The sequence below is a fragment of the Bubalus bubalis genome, chromosome 3 (genome assembly GCF_019923935.1).
Source record: "Bubalus bubalis isolate 160015118507 breed Murrah chromosome 3, NDDB_SH_1, whole genome shotgun sequence".
Taxonomy (NCBI): Eukaryota; Metazoa; Chordata; class Mammalia; order Artiodactyla; family Bovidae; genus Bubalus; species Bubalus bubalis.
Genome location: NC_059159.1, coordinates 116,714,135 through 116,730,359, shown reverse-complemented (window position 1 = coordinate 116,730,359; position 16,225 = coordinate 116,714,135). Strand labels below are relative to the sequence as shown.

General features: G+C 39.2%; 1 long non-coding RNA gene and 1 pseudogene across 1 annotated transcript in view; both read right to left on the bottom strand.

The window, feature by feature from the left end:
* The window catches only part of LOC112583906, a 264,902-nt gene that overhangs the window by 44,848 nt on the left and 203,829 nt on the right, over window positions 1-16,225 (bottom strand). The gene's annotated exons all lie outside the window — the stretch shown is intronic.
* Window positions 14,479-15,218, bottom strand: LOC102411354 (annotated as a pseudogene).

The window sequence follows — 16,225 nt, the reverse complement described above, 5'->3', positions numbered from 1 at the left end:
TGTGCATTTATGATGGTTGTTGCTGCTGATCAACCTGAAGACAATCAACAACAACCGCAGGCATCTCTTACAGGCTTTTCTTGATGCAGAAGCCACAAGCAGCCAGGCCAAAGGTCCACTGCTCTGCTATGGAGCACCAGGTGGGATGTGGGGGAGTTTAGGAAAGGACAACACAGTTCTAGCAACACTTTATGTCACTATTCTAATTCGACAAAGGCCAGAAAATGCACTAGGCTTTGTGTCCAAGAGTCCTTCAAGAAAAGAACTAAGGTGAAGCTATTGAATAATTTAAAGTTTCTTATCTGAGGTGAGGGAAGAACTGCTTCACTGAGTATTCATCACACAGAACAACCAACATTGTAATATTGCTTAAGTATCAGAGTATAAATTGTCCAAAAAACTTAGAAAAACAGCTGACACTTCCATGAAAATATTTACTTTGAATGAGAGTAAAATAGTTTTCCCTGCCCTACTCCAGACCTGCTGTGTGATCTTAAGCAAAACACTTAACACTTCTGTGTCTCAGGTAGCCTGTCTGGGGAAAATAGCTTTTGTCTCAGCTTCAGCCTAAGAACTAGTGAGAATATCCCACTCCAGAATCAAAGAGGTTACACACAAGATACAAATTATATATTGTAGCAAGGAAACATATGTGAAGCTCCTAGCATTGTGCCTGGCACAGTTATTTAAGAAGTATTACTTACATCCCCTTTCTTCACCAGAGAAAATTAAATATCTTTTGTGTTCAGTTAAGACAAAATAAGTTAGAATAAAATTAAGAATTTTCCCCCCAAAGACATGGTATCATTCTTCCCTTCATTTTCACCTTTTTATAATGTATATCTGTGCACATGCAACACTCGTCACTATAGAAATAATTAAAGGATTGCTGTGTGAACCTACATGTGGAGATTAGCAGCCTATTATAGAGAAGTCTATTTTGAAGTCACACTAGAAATTCTGTCACCTCTGAGCAGGAACTTGAGATGGAAGACCCAGAATTACCCTACATGGTAGGACTTGGGTCTAGGTATGCTGCAGTTTTGCCTCAGCTTGCCTGACATCCAAGCATATGACAACATTTTTGCTTCTTTTACAAGATTTCCTGGAGCTTGCACTCCCTTCATGATCTTGGCAGAGATTTCGCTGCTGAAATAACATACAGAATCCTCACCAAAACCGTGTGCTGCTGAAATGCCAGAAAACTGCCGGCGTGGGCAAGATCTGAGAGTGACAGTCACCACCTCCTACCTGGCCAACCTTGTCTTCCCATAGTCTCCCGAAGTGTTCTTGGAGGGAGTGTTATTTTTCCCCCTAAAGTAAAAACGCTTCTTGAATTCCCTGAATTATTTCTAGAATATTTTCTTACCTTCTATCTATGAGCAATGTCTATAAATGACCTTGCTCAAAAATGGACTGGTTTCAGAAAAATTCTTATAGACTATCCCATCCAAATCAGAAACCCTGAATGTAACTTACTTTCATGTCTTTAATGTTAAAATTAAAATGCCCCTCATACTAATGTTAACCAAGTGCTTTTAGTCTTTGAAATCCAGGACCAAAAGATCGTCCAGTCTATTCAGCCAACACCAATTTCCCATTAAGAACAGGATCAATTTCCCATTAAGAACAGGAAGTTGAGTCTTTTTTACTTTTCACTAATGTCAGTCTTAGTGGAGGCACTAGTGGTAAAGAACTCGCCTGGCAACGTGGGAGACATAAGAAAAGCAGGTTTGATCCCTGGGTCAGGAAGATCCCCTCGAGGAGGGCATGGCAACCCCCTCCAGTATTCTTGCCTGGAGAATCCTTGGACAGAGGAGCCTGGTGGACTACAGTCCATAGGGTCACAAAGAGTCAGACACAACTGAAGTGACTTAGCATGCAACATCAGTCAGCACATGAATACCTGACCCATACTTAATAAACTCAAAACTTAACAGAATCATAGTCCTTCTAAAGATGTTGAATTAAGGTTTCCACCAGCAGATATTTACTGAGCACTTTCTATGTGCCAAGGGCTGTTCTTAATGCTGGAGATCTAGCCATGTATATGACACTCTCTGCTTTTCAGGAAACTTCCATTTCAGTGAGCAGAGATAGACAATAAATCATAAATAAATAACATGCCAGAGTGGTCTTTATTCCAGATGGGATCAGGGAAGGAATGACATGTGAGCAGATTCCTAAAAGGAACAAGAAAGCAAAACTTTAGATATCCAGGAAGAGGCATTCCAAGAAGAGATTCTGCAGCAGAAGCCAACTTAGTGTACTTCCCTGAAGCAAGAGGTCAGGGGTCTAAAGCAGAGTGAAAGGAGATGAGTGAGAGAGGGGAAAATCGGAGAAACATTCCGGGCCACAATATGCAGGGCCAGTAAGGTCACAACAGTGACTTTGAAAGAAATTCTGAGTGAGATGGGAAGAGAGGACTCAGAAAAGAAGAATGAAACAATATGACATATATTCTTAAGGATAACCCCATCTGGTGTGTGGAAAACATATCTCAAAACTGAGAGTTGAACAAAAAAGAGCAGTTAAGGCATGTGCTTCATAGGAAAGTCCGGATGGAGGGGGTGAGAAACGATCACATTTGGGATGTGTTTCAATGTATTTCACATCCAACTAGAGGTGGAATATGAAAAAAAAAAAAAAAGTGAGAATTAAGAATGACCCCAAGGACCTTGGAAGATAGAAGAGAGCTGCCTTTTACCAAGAAGTAAAGTAGGCTGGGATTGGGGTAGGAGAATCACAAGCTCAGGTTTGAGTATATCACATCCGAGCTGCCTATTAAAGATCTAAGTAGTTAAACATGTGAGAATGACATGCAGAGGAGATTTCCAGGTTGTAAAGGTAAACTGAAAAGCACTTGTTGGCTCCGGAATGTATCATAATCCAACTGTGCTGGCCAGCTATTTCTATAATAATGCTTTGTAACAAACCAGTCCAAAACTAGATGGCCTACAACAAAAAACAGTTATTTTTCTGGTTTATAGGTCTGTAGGTTGGCAGGGAAGACTATCTCAGGCTGCAATGTGGTTGTACTGGGTTAGGTTTAGCTTTGCTCTGAGTGTCTCATTCCTAGATTTATACTGCAGGAGCCAAAGACAGATGGGGCATGCCCTTATCAAGATGATAACATGAACCAGAGACAGCCGGAGGAAACATACAATGCCTTTTAAGGATTTTTCACAGAACCAGGTACACTATCACTTCTGCCCATATTCTAAATGGGACCTCACTCCAGTGTTCTTGCCTGGAGAATCCTGTGGACAGAGGAGCCTGGTGGGCTGCTGTCCATGGGTTCGCACAGAGTCGGACACGACTGAAGTGACTCATCATGCATGCATGCATTGGAGAAGGAAATGGCAACCCACTCCAGTGTTCTTGCCTGGAGAATCCCAGGGACAGAGGAGCTGGTGGGCTGCCGTCTATGGGGTTGCACAGAGTCGGGCACGACTGAAGTGATGTATCATGTATCAATGCAAGTCACTTAGTGAAACCCAATATCAATTGGACAGGGTAGCATACTTGACATATAATCACAGGAAATACAAAATCACACAACAAAGGATATGTATATTTCTAATATAGGGAAGGCCTGAAGAATTGGAACATGGTCCAATTCACCTTTCAACTCATACTGTACCCTTAGCTACACCTACGGCTCATGACAAAAGACATTTTTAAAATTCTGTAAACTCTCAACTTAATGAGTTTCCTCAAATGTCTATTTTTGAAAATCATTTTACAAATATATTTGAGGCAATTATACTTGGATTTTTTCACTAACAGGGAAATAGGCTGGCATTTTTTAATAACATGGTAGACATCATATTTTAAATGTCATTTCTTAAAAAAAAAAATATCTTGATCACTGCTTCTCAAACTATTGGGTGGGGGGGCATGGTGGGGACAGACACTAGTTCTTCATTTCAACAAACCAGAGACCTATATATATATTTTTAAATAGAGTAAAATTAATTGCTAAGTTTGACATTTTCAAAAAGAAAAGATATACAAATTTCAAGTCCATGTTTTTTGGAAAGTACCTGATCGCAATGCTATAAAAGCGTCTAAATAAATACTTATTCTTAATTTTTGCACCTACCTTGCTGAAGATAACAGCATATAGAACAGCATCAGCCCATGGACCACACTTTGTTAAGGCACTTTCCTAGATGATTTCATCATAACCAGGTCCTTTTGCTCCCAAATTTTATAATTACTGAATAATAGCAGTTTGAACACAAAACTAAGTTGCTAAAAATCTGAAATTGGATTTGACTTGTACCCAAGTTTACTCAACTACTAATTCAATTTGTTAGGCTTTTTTGGTCCCCAGGATTCCCTGCTTCACTTAATAAGTAAAAAAGGAAAAAAAAATAGAGCTTTGTCAAATAGCCGTATCCTACTTTATGATTTTTACTATGTATTTCTTGATTCTTATGGCAATGCCTTTTAGAATTTCCATCCATGCTGTACACACACAAATTACTAAAATCTCCTGGCCACATCCTGAGGCTACTTTAATTGACTGTTATCAAGCTGTGCTTTTTAAATGTTCCAGCATTTGATCTTTTAAAAATGCTTCTGAGATTTAACTGGTGTCAAACTGGCTGGTCTAATTTCCTGCAATGTCTTTAGATCGTTTTTTAAAAGTAATTGGGTGTTGAATTAGGGCTTTTTCTTTCTTTCTTGAGGGATCAGTACTAAATTTAGTTAAGTTCTGACCAACAAAAACTAAAAAATTCTATTCTGTCCTATTAATTTCCTGCACCTTGACTTGCTATCTCTCCAGCTGTACACTACCCTAGAGTCCAGAAAAAATTAAGCCATGCTTGTTGAGCCTTACTGAAAGGGGGCCAAGTGGACCTAGAGGCATCTCAGTTCAGTTGCTGAGTCATGTCCAACTCTTTGCGACTCCGTGGACTGCAGCACGCCAGGCCTCCCTGTCCATCACCGACTCCCAGAATTTACCCAAAATCATGTCCCTTGAGTTGGTGATACCATCCAGCCATCTCATCCTCTGTTGTCCCCTTCTCTTCTCACCTTCAGTCTTTCCCAGCATCAGAGTCTTTTCAAAGGAGTCAGCTCTTTGCAACAGGTGGCCAAAGGATTGGAGTTTCAGCTGCAACATCAGTCCTTCCAATGAATATTCAGGACTGATTTCCTTTAGGATAGACTGGTTGGAACTCCTTGCAGTCCAAGGGACTCTCAAGAGTCTTCTCCAACACCACAGTTCAAAAGCATCAATTCTTTGGCCCTCAGCTTTCTTTATAGTCCAACTCTCACATCCATACATGACTACTGGAAGAACCATAGCCTTGATTAGATGGACATTTGTTGGCAAAGTAATGTCTCTGCTTTTGAATATGCTATCTAGGTTGGTCATAACTTTTCTTCCAAGGAGTAAGAGTCTTTTTATTTCATGACTGCAGTCACCATCTGCAGTGATTTTGGAGCCCAAAATAATGAAGTCTGCCACTGTTTCCACTGTTTCCCCATCTATTTGCCATGAAGTGATGGGACCGGATGCCATGATCTTCGTTTTCTGAATGTTGAGCTTTAAGCCAACTTTTTCACTCTCCTCTTTCACTTTCCTCAAGAGGCTCTTTAGTTCCTCTTCATTTTCTGCCATAAGGGTGGTTTCATCTGCATATCTGAGGTTATTGATATTTCTCCTGCCATAAGGGTGTTGTCATCTACATATCTGAGGTTATTGATATTTCTCCTGGCAATCTTGATTCCAGCTTGTGCTTCTTCCAGCCCAGTGTTTTTCATGATGTACTCCTCAAGAGGCATCTAGATGATGCAAATATCAGATTTGAAAATGGGAATGCTGAATCTTGTCTGAACAAAAAACAGCATGCAGGAGTCCTTCATGTGGTAAAAGAGGAAGATAAAAGAGTAGTGAGATTAATATTAATGATGAGACAATAACACCTTTCCAGAAATGTTCTCAGAAGAGCATGGATAATGCCCATCCAACATACCATCATCAACAGAGCCATTTGGACCCTACACAGCTGAGGCAACACTAAGAAGCATTCAAGAGCTGAGGCAAATTTCTCAACTGTTCCTAAGCTTTTATTGTTGCTGTTGTTACTATTATCATAATCATCATCATAGTTGCTAATTTAAAGCCAAATAAAACTCATAAATATTGAATCATTTCTATTCTCTCTTGGAAATTCTTTCTTCCCAAATGGTAATGAACAGCCTAAACTCAACTTCTCTGGAGCAAGAAACTGTTTATTTGAGGTCACATTCATGCAATGCCAACATATCAATTGCTTACTCAAAGCTATTGAAGAAAACATAAAATCAGTCTGCAGCTGAGCCAAACTGTGCAGTCAATTCAGACAAGAGAGTCCATCCTATAAACAATGGCAACACAACCTTTATAACATGATGTTCTCATTCATTATACTACTCTCGCTGCCTCATTCAGGGCAATATCTAATTTACATTTTATCTCCCAGAGAACCTTGCATTAATAGGAGCTCAGGTAAATGCTAAACAAATTATTTAAAAATTCATTTGCATTTTTAAAAGGTGTTTAAAATATTTAACCAAAATAGTGCATTTGTAGTTAGAAATCACCTTAAGAAAATATTTAGACATTTTGTAGAATCAAAATGCTAAAAAGTTATATTCAGTTCTTGGCTTTACTTAGAATGATAACAATTATAAATGTCAACTCCTCCATTTTAGCTTAGTCAGATTTGCCTCAGAGACTAGGCAAAGAGACTAGGCCTTTCCTCCTTATCTGCCGTCAGTCAAATTTTCTAGCTCCTAACACAAGGAAGACGTGCTAAACTCTACGGATCCCTTACATTTAGATGAACCAGGAAATGCTGGTTTATAAACTCTGCTCCATGATGTTTTGTGTTAGATACCACAGAGAAACTCAGAAAAACTGATACACCATATTTTAAAGTATAATTTTACAATCTGCATAAAATATTAGGTAAAAAAAAGAGCAGACTACATTCAAAATATAAAATAGAAACAATAACCAAATTTTGTTGAGATGGCACTATATGTTTACATATATATAAGTTGAGACCTCTTAGTTCAGTTCAGTCACTCAGTGGTGCCCAACTCTTTGGAATCCCATGAACTGCAGCATGCCAGGCCTCCCTGTCTATCACCAACTCCTGGAGTTTACTCAAACTCATGTCCACTGAGCCAGTGATGCCATCTAACCATCTCATCCTCTATTGTCCCCATTTCCTCCAGCTTTCAATCTTTCCCAGCATCAGGGTTTTTTCCAATGAGTCAGTTCTTCGCATCAGGTAGCCAAAGGATTGGGGTTTCAGCTTTAGCATCAGTCCTTCTAATGAACACTCAGGACTGATCTTCAGAATGGACTGGTTGGATCTCCTTGCAGTCCATGGGACTCTCAAGAGCCTTCTCCAACACCACAGTTCCAAAGCATCAATTCTTCAGTGCTCAGTTTTCTTTACAGTCCAACTCTCACATCCATACATCAGTTCAGTTCAGTTCAGTTCAGTCACTCAGTCATGTCCGACTCTTTGCGACCCTGTAAACCGCCGCACACCAGGCCTCCCTGTCCATCACCAACTCCCAGAGTTTACTCAAACTCATGTCCATTGAGTCGGTAATGGCGTCCAACCAACTCATCCTCTCTCGTCCCCTTCTCCTCCCACCTTCAATCTTTCCCAGCATCAGGGTCTTTTCAAAGGAGTCAGTTTTTCACATCAGGTGGCCAAAGGATTGGAGCTTTAGCTTCAGCATCAGTCCTTCCAATGAATATCCAGGACTGATTTCTTTTAGGATGGACTGGTTCCAACCAATCTCCTTGAAGTCCAAGGGATTCTCAAGAGTCTTCTCCAACACCACTGTTCAAAAGCATCAATTCTTCAGCGCTCAGGTTTCTTTATAGTCCAACTCTCACATCCATACACAACTACTGGAAAAACCATAGCTTTGACTAGGACCTTTGTTGGCAAAGTCATGTCTCTACTTTTCAATATGCAGACCTCTACTAATAGAATATATTAATAGAAGCCACTATAGATCTTTTCTCAAGAAAAGATCCCAGTAAGTCTAAGAATGTTACTGTATTAGTCTACCCAGGTTGTCATAACAGAATACCACAGACTAGGTGGCTTAATGAACAGAAATACATTTTCTCACAATTTTGCAGGCTAGAAATCCAAGATCAAAGTGTCATCAGTGATGGCTTGTAGTGAGACCTCTCGCTGACTTGTACATGGTCACCTTCTATGTGTCCCCACATGCCCTATTCTCTGTGAGCACAAGGAAAGAGAGATCTATTGTGTTTCTTCCTCTTCTAGTAAGGATACCAGTCATATCTAATTCAGGCTCCACCCTGATAAACTCATCTAATGTTACCTCCCTAAAGCCCCTATCTACAAATACAGTTACACTGGGATATTATTGACTGAGTTGTGGCCCCTCCACACCAAATTCATGTGTATTCATACCCATAACATTTGTAAATCACAAAATGTAAAAACAATGAGTGTTATTTCTTTAACAAATGACATTAAGGAAACTGTTTTAAAATGGCAACCCACTCCAGTATTCTTGCCTGGAGAATCCCATGGACAGAGGAGCCTGGTAGGCTACAATCCACAGGGTCACAAAGAGTCTGACACGGCTGAGCGACATCACCTTCTTTCTTTAGTCCACATCAAATTCTAAACAGATTAAAATTAAATCACAGGAAAGAAGGAATAGTATTTATCACAACTAAGATAACTAAAATAAAAGAATAAATTAGAAAAGATAAAATGGGTAAGATTAAGACCATTAAAACATCTGTGTAATAAAAAAAATGCAGCAGCATTTAAATAAAAAGGAAAGTAACAGATTGGTGGAAATGTCACAAATAGGAAAAGGGATAGCAAAAGAATAGAGAAAAATGTATTTTTATATATTATATACTGATATACAATGTATAAAGACCAAAAAGTTATTTAAGTTGCTAAGATTTCATTAGAGAAATACCTATGAAAATAAAATATGAGATATCATATATGAAAATAATGTATCCCATTTGTCCAAAAAAATAGAAAAAGTCATAATAAATAACATTTCTATCTAATAAATCACCAGTTTTTAAAGAAATCTAATGCTGGGGATTCTGAAAGAGATGGAAATACCAGACCACCTGACCTGCCTCTTGATAAATTTGTATGCAGGTCAGAAAGCAACAGTTAGAACTGGATATGGAACAACAGACTGGTTCCAAAGAGGAAAAGGAGTACGTCAAGGCTGTATATTGTCACCCTGCTTATTTAACTTATGTGCAGAGTGTTGGGCTGGAAGAAACACAAGCTGGAATCAAGATTACCGGGAGAAATATCAATAACCTCAGATATGCAGATGACACCACCCTTATGGCAGAAAGTGAAGAGGAACTCAAAAGCCTCTTGATGAAAGTGAAAGTGGAGAGTGAAAAAGTTGGCTTAAAGCTCAACATTCAGAAAATTAAGATCATGGCATCCGGTCCCATCACTTCATGGGAAATAGATGGGGAAACAGTAGAAACAGTGTCAGACTTTATTTTTGGGGGCTCCAAAATCATTGCAGATGGTGACTGCAGCCATGAAATTAAAAGACGCTTACTCCTCGGAAGGAAAGTTATGACCAACCTAGATAGCATATTCAAACGCAGAGACATTACTTTGTCAACAAAGGTCCGTCTAGTCAAGGCTATGGTTTTTCCAGTGGTCATGTATGGATGTGAGAGTTGGACTGTGAAGAAGGCTGAGCACTGAAGAATTGATGCTTTTGAACTGTGGTGTTGGAGAAGACTCTTGAGACTTGCAAGACTCCTTGGACTGAAAGGAGATCCAACCAGTCCATTCTGAAGGAGATCGGCCCTGGGATTTCTTTGGAAGGAATGATGCTAAAGCTGAAACTCCAGTACTTTGGCCACCTCATGCGAAGAGTTGACTCATTGGAAAAGACTCTGATGCTGGGAGGGATTGGGGGCAAGAGGAGAAGGGGACGACAGAGGATGAGATGGCTGGATGGCATCACTGACTCGATGGATGTGAGTCTGAGTGAACTCTGGGAGTTGGTGATGGACAGGGAGGCTTGGCATGCTGCGATTCATGGGGTCGCAAAGAGTCAGACACAACTAAGCAACTGAAGTGAACTGAATGCTGGGGATAATGCAAGAATCATGTTCTAAACATTACTACAAACTATGCACATTTTAAGTTTTTAAAAGAAACATTTGGGAAATACATATCAAAAGTGTTAGAAATGATTCCCATCAGTTGAACTCAATGATACATTCTTTGGAAAATATTACTATTAAAAACACCAAAAAGCTACACAATGATGCACCCTACCTCTGAAGGGGACACTTCTGGCACCTGCCTAGCCACTTGTAATACTTAATTTCATGTACCACCTTGACTGGACCATAGAATGTACAGATATTTGGTCAAATATTAATCTGGCTATTTCTGTGACAGTGTTCTTGGATGAGATTAAGATTTAAATCAATAGACTAAGTCTTTTTATTGCCTTCTGGAATGTGGGTGGGCTTTGTCCAATCAGTTGAAGGCCTGAATAAAATAAAAGGACTTATTCTCTCCGGGGTATGAAGAAATTCCCTGTTTAATAGGCTTTAAACTGGAACACTGGCCTTTTTCCTGCTTTTGGACCTGAACTGGAAAATCACCTCTTCCTGGTCTCAAGACTGGTACAACACCACTGGGCTTCCTGATTTTCAGGCCTTAGGGCTCAGAACTAAGTGTCAGCTCTCCTGGGGATCCACCTTGGTGACCCACCCTGCACATCTTGGGACTTGTTCATCTCTAAAATTATGTCAGCCAATTTCTTACAGTAAATCATAGATAATAGGCAGATACATAGACAGATAATCTTACATTCATTCTGTTCCTAGAAAACCCTAACTAATGCACCACCATCTCTACGCCTTCTTTGCCAGACAAAATTCATGGTGGTTTGGAGAGCAATGCACCCAGCCCTAGAAAAAAAGTTTGTCCATGCCAATCATGACAATCCTGTTGTTCTTTATAGAGCTGAGACTTATTTGGACATATCACGTGATTTTGGACATTAAAACCTCAAGTAAACTCTGTTAAAAGCTTCTGAGAAGGACTTTTCTCTTGAAAAGAGAGAACCATGATGAAAGGCTCATTTTTGCTCCCACTCTATTCTATCCAGTTTGGAGGCTGTCCTGTAATGATATGATATTTGAAGCAGCAGCACTCATCTTGTGATCATGAGGAAAACAATCACAAAAAAAAAAAAAACCTGACTCAGGTCCAAAGTAACCTACTGGTCTATTATGTAAACAGCAAATATCAATATAATATAGCTTAAGTCATAACTAATGAGGCTTTCTCTTAATTTCAGATACAAATATCCTAAATTTTATCATATATTTACTTCACTTGCTTATTTTTAGTGTCCAAAACAAATACAGTAATTATATAAACTACAGGAGAAGAATAATACAAACTAAGCAAAAGATATTAAGAAGAGTTGGCAAGAATACACAGAAGAACTGTACAAAAAAGATCTTCATGATGCAGATAACCAAGATGGTGTTATCACTGGACTAGAGCCAGACACCCTAGAATGTGAATTCAAGTGGGCCTTAGGAAGCATCATTATGAATAAAGCTAGTGGAAGTGATGGAATTCCAGATGAGCTATTTCAAATTCTAAAAGATGATGCTGTTATAGCGCTGCACTCAATATGCAAATTTGGAAAACTCAGCAGTGGCCACAGGACTGGAAAAGGTCAGTTTTCATTCCAATCCTGAAGAAAGGCAATGCCAAAGAATGCTCAAACTACCACAAAATTGTACTCATCTCACACACTAGCAAAGTAATGCTCAAAATTCTCCAGGCCAGCCTTCAACAGTACATGAACCAAGAACTTCAAGATGTTCAAGATGGATTTAGAAAAGGCAGAGGAACCAGAGATCAAATTGCCAACATCCATCAGATCATTGAAAATGCAAGCGAGTTCCAGAAAAACATCTACTTCTGCTTTATTGACTATGTTAAAGCCTTTGACAGTGCAGATCACAAAAAACTGTGGAAAATTTTTAAAGAGATGGATATACTGGACCACCTTACCTGCCTCCTGATAAATCTGTATGAAGATCAAGAAGCAACAGTTAGAACCAGACAGGGAACAACAGACTGGTTCCAAATAGGGAAAGGAGTCTGTCAAGGCTGTATATTGTCACCCTGCTTAGCCAGGCTGGATGATGCACAAGCTACAATCAAGATTGCTGGGAGAAATATCAATAACTTCAGATATGCAGATGACACCACCCTTATGGCAGAAAATGAAGAGGAACTAAAAAGCCTCTTGATGAAAGTGAAAGAGGAGAGTGAAAAAGTTGGCTTAAAGCTCAACGTTCAGAAAACTAACATCATGGCATCCAGCCCCATCACTTCATGGGAAATAGATGTGGAAACAATGGAAACAGTGAGAGAGTTTATTTTGGGGGGCTCCAAAATCACTGCAGATGGTGACTGCAGCTATGAAATTTAAAGACACTTGGTCCTTGGAAAGAAAGTTATGACCAACCTAGACAGCATATTAAAGAGCAGAGACATTACTTTGCCAATAAAGGTCCATCTAATCAAAGCTATGGTTTTTCCAGTAATCATGTATGGATGTGAGAGTTGGACTGTGAAGAAAGCTGAGCGCCAAAGAATTGATGCTTTTGAACTGTGGTGTTGGAGAAGACTCTTGAGTGTCCCTTGGACTTCAAGGAGATCCAACCAGTCAATCCTAAAGGAAAACAGTCCTGAATATTTATTGGAAGGACTGATGCTGAAGCTGAAGCTCCAATCCTTGGCCACCTGATGTGAAGAGGTGACTCATTGAAAAGACCCTGATTGTCAGGGGTCGTTCAACTTTAAGGGGTCCAATATGTTTTCTTCCTTTGTGTGCCGTTTCTCAAGGACTCTCTGTTCCTTATCAGTTCCTAGAAAACAGGAACGAGCAGAGCTGCATGCAGTTCTCAGGACTGAGATCATGGAAAAGGACACCTGCTTGGATTCCCTTCAGTGACTCTCTTCAGTGACCTTGTACTTAAAGGACTATCCATTTTGTTGCAACTGCTGAAATTTCGTTCTTCTTAATGGCTGAATAATCATTTTATTGAAGATATATTAGCATGCATTTCTGCAAATAAAGTACCCTTGTTTCACTCAAGACTTAGGTCCCCTGCATCCTTCTTCTCATCGACTCTAGTCCCCAAGTCCTGGTCTACGAAGACCGTGACACCTGATGCTGGGGAAAAGTGAAGGCAGGAAGAGAAGGGGATGAGAAAGGATGAGATGGTTAGATGGCATCACTGACTTGATGGATTTAGTTTGAGCAAGCTCCGGGTGTTGGTGACGGACAAGGAGGCCTGGCGTGCTGCGGTCCATGAGGTCGCAAAGAGTCGGACACGACTAAGTGACTGAACTGATAACTGATCATATGTCAGCTCAGTGGGACATTATCGAGGCATTATAAAGGATAAATAATAAAACCATGCAGCAATATGGCAAAATGCCTCTCAAGTAAAAGATGTTTATAAAATAATGCTAAATATTGCTCAATAAAAATAAAATAGGAAAAGCATTGCAAACACATAATGCGACCATAAGTCAAGTGTAAAAAGACAAAATTGCATAGTGTTATAAACTGTATCAGTTAAATACAATTTGTTAAATGTATATATTTTGAATAGAATTCCTATACCATCAAAGCATATGATAATATGGTTTGGATACACATCAACCTCATAACATGAGAGTCTTTGTGAAGAGTTTGAAGAGACTGGGTCAGAGGTAGGGTTTCAAGCAAACATGAGCGCTAAAACTTATTCATTTTAAGTGATAGACACTTAAGTCTGTTATTTTTATTTTGTAATTTTCTCTTAAATATTTAGTAAGCTAAATATAATGTAAATAGTTAAGCAAGCATGGATAACTTTTATGTATTATTGCAAATAAAGACTTAGTAATTTCATTTTCTAACATTAAAAAAACTTAATTACAAGCTAATATTTTTAAACTATTATTCAAAATACATATCAAAAGTGTTTTGTTCTTTTCTGTGTCTAGACAGACTTCCGTTGTTTCTTTAATTTACACAGACTGAACATTTTTTTTTTTTTAGATATTTGAAAAACAACTTTATTCTGATTCTAAACAAAATGGAATGGGAATGACAGTAACAAACAAGATTCCACCTCTCAATATTGTCATGTGACTATAGCAGTCTTATATTTGAAACTCAAGGAGGAAACAACTGTGTTCCAAAACACCTAAATATGCAGGTCCAAAAAATGAAGGTATTTTTTTTTTTAACTGACCCATTCACTCCAAAGCCCATCCATCTCCTTCAGCATCCAAAGATTAAGCACATGTTCTGCTTAGCTATGTAATAAAGTGGCAAACACGCGGCAGCACTGACGTCACAGGACAGTTGCCTATAAAACTCGACTTCTGACGCTGGGCCCCAGCTTCACTTTCTCACAGGTCATCACCTTCATCCGGGAGAGCAGTTGTCTGAGCAACCTCTAAATCGTGCTCATACCGTGCTGCCAAGGCGGGGTCCATGACCACCTCTGGCGGGGCAAGAGGAGACACGGCGACAAACTCCAAGTTAGGGTCTCCAATCAGTTTTCTAGCAAGTCAGAGGAAGGGCTTTTCAAAGCTGTAGTTACTTTTGGCAGAAATGTCATAGTACTGAAGATTCTTCTTTCGGTGGAAGACAATTGACTTTGCCTTAACCTTTTTGTCCTTAATATCCACTTTGTTGCCACACAACACAGTTGGGATGTCCTCCCATGCTCGTACCAGATCTCTATGCCAGTTAGGCACATTCTTGTAAGTAACTCTTGATGTTACGTCAAACATTATAATGGCACACTGAGCTTGTATATAATAGCCATCTCTCAGCCCACCAAATTTCTCCTGACCAGCTGTATCCCATACATTGAACTTAATAGGTCCTCTGTTGGTATGGAACACAAGAGGATGGACCTCAACACCCAAGGTAGCTACATACTTCTTCTCAAATTCACCAGTCAGATGACACTTCACGAATGTAGTTTTTCCAGGACCACCATCACCAACCAAAACAAGTTTGAACTGAACTTGGGGTTCTCCTTGGGCAGCCATCGCGATGTTACTTCCAGAAGCATCTCCGTGCCCATCTGACTGAGCCAGACTGAACAATATGGTCACATATAGCTTACATACTGTATATCTAGCCTCAGAAGGAGAGGGAGAGAGGGGACGAGAGAGTAAATTTCTTGACCTCCAATGTGAAACTTCCTAGGAAAGAAATTCAGTTAGACCGATTGGATCAGGAGTCTTAAGATGAACCCATGCACTGTGGCAAAAACTTTGGGATCACACAAAAATAATTCGAAGAGGTAATATTCTTGAAAATGTTGCTTCTTCTATTCCTTTCTGGTGAGTCACAGAGCTTCATAAAGGCTCTGACAAGAACTGCAACCAAAAAACTTAGTAATTTTGTTTAAAAAGAATGTCCCAATATTATGTGACCATGGAACAACTATTATCTGCAGACACTTTGGGAATCACTGCACTTTATCGTTTGCATAAACCTACATTTCAGATCAGAAGCACTATGCTTCTGTAGGACATAAAATTTTTAAGAAAACAACTGTACCACAAATCATTTTTGTTAATAATTGCTTTCTACCACATGTAGAAAGCTCCTTAAAGTAAAATTGCCCACATAATTTTTCTACTGAATGTGTAGGAACATAGGATAATCTTTATTTAACATAAAGCTTGCTATACCTCCCTTTCTTTTTCTAGTAGTAGTTCTCTTATTGTTGGCAAAATTATAAAGAAGACAGACATGAATTTCCATCCACTGTACCAATAAACAGGATTCAGAAGGGACCTAAATGCAGGAACTAGAATCACGCAGCAATTTCTCAGTGAAGTTGATATAGAATTTAGACTTCAGAGCGCCTATTGGTATTAACTGCAGATTCTACTGTAAAATAACAATGTCCTTTTAGTGCTTTCTTCTGCTGTCAAGTTTATATTTAAAACTTATATAGAGCTTCCACATCTTCCAAGTGATGAATCAGTGTAAACTTTAGCTTTGCTTTGCACGGGTGGCCAACCAATACATTTAGCTCTTTATTCCTAGGGGACGTCTCCAGTCACTAACTTTATTACAACATTTTATT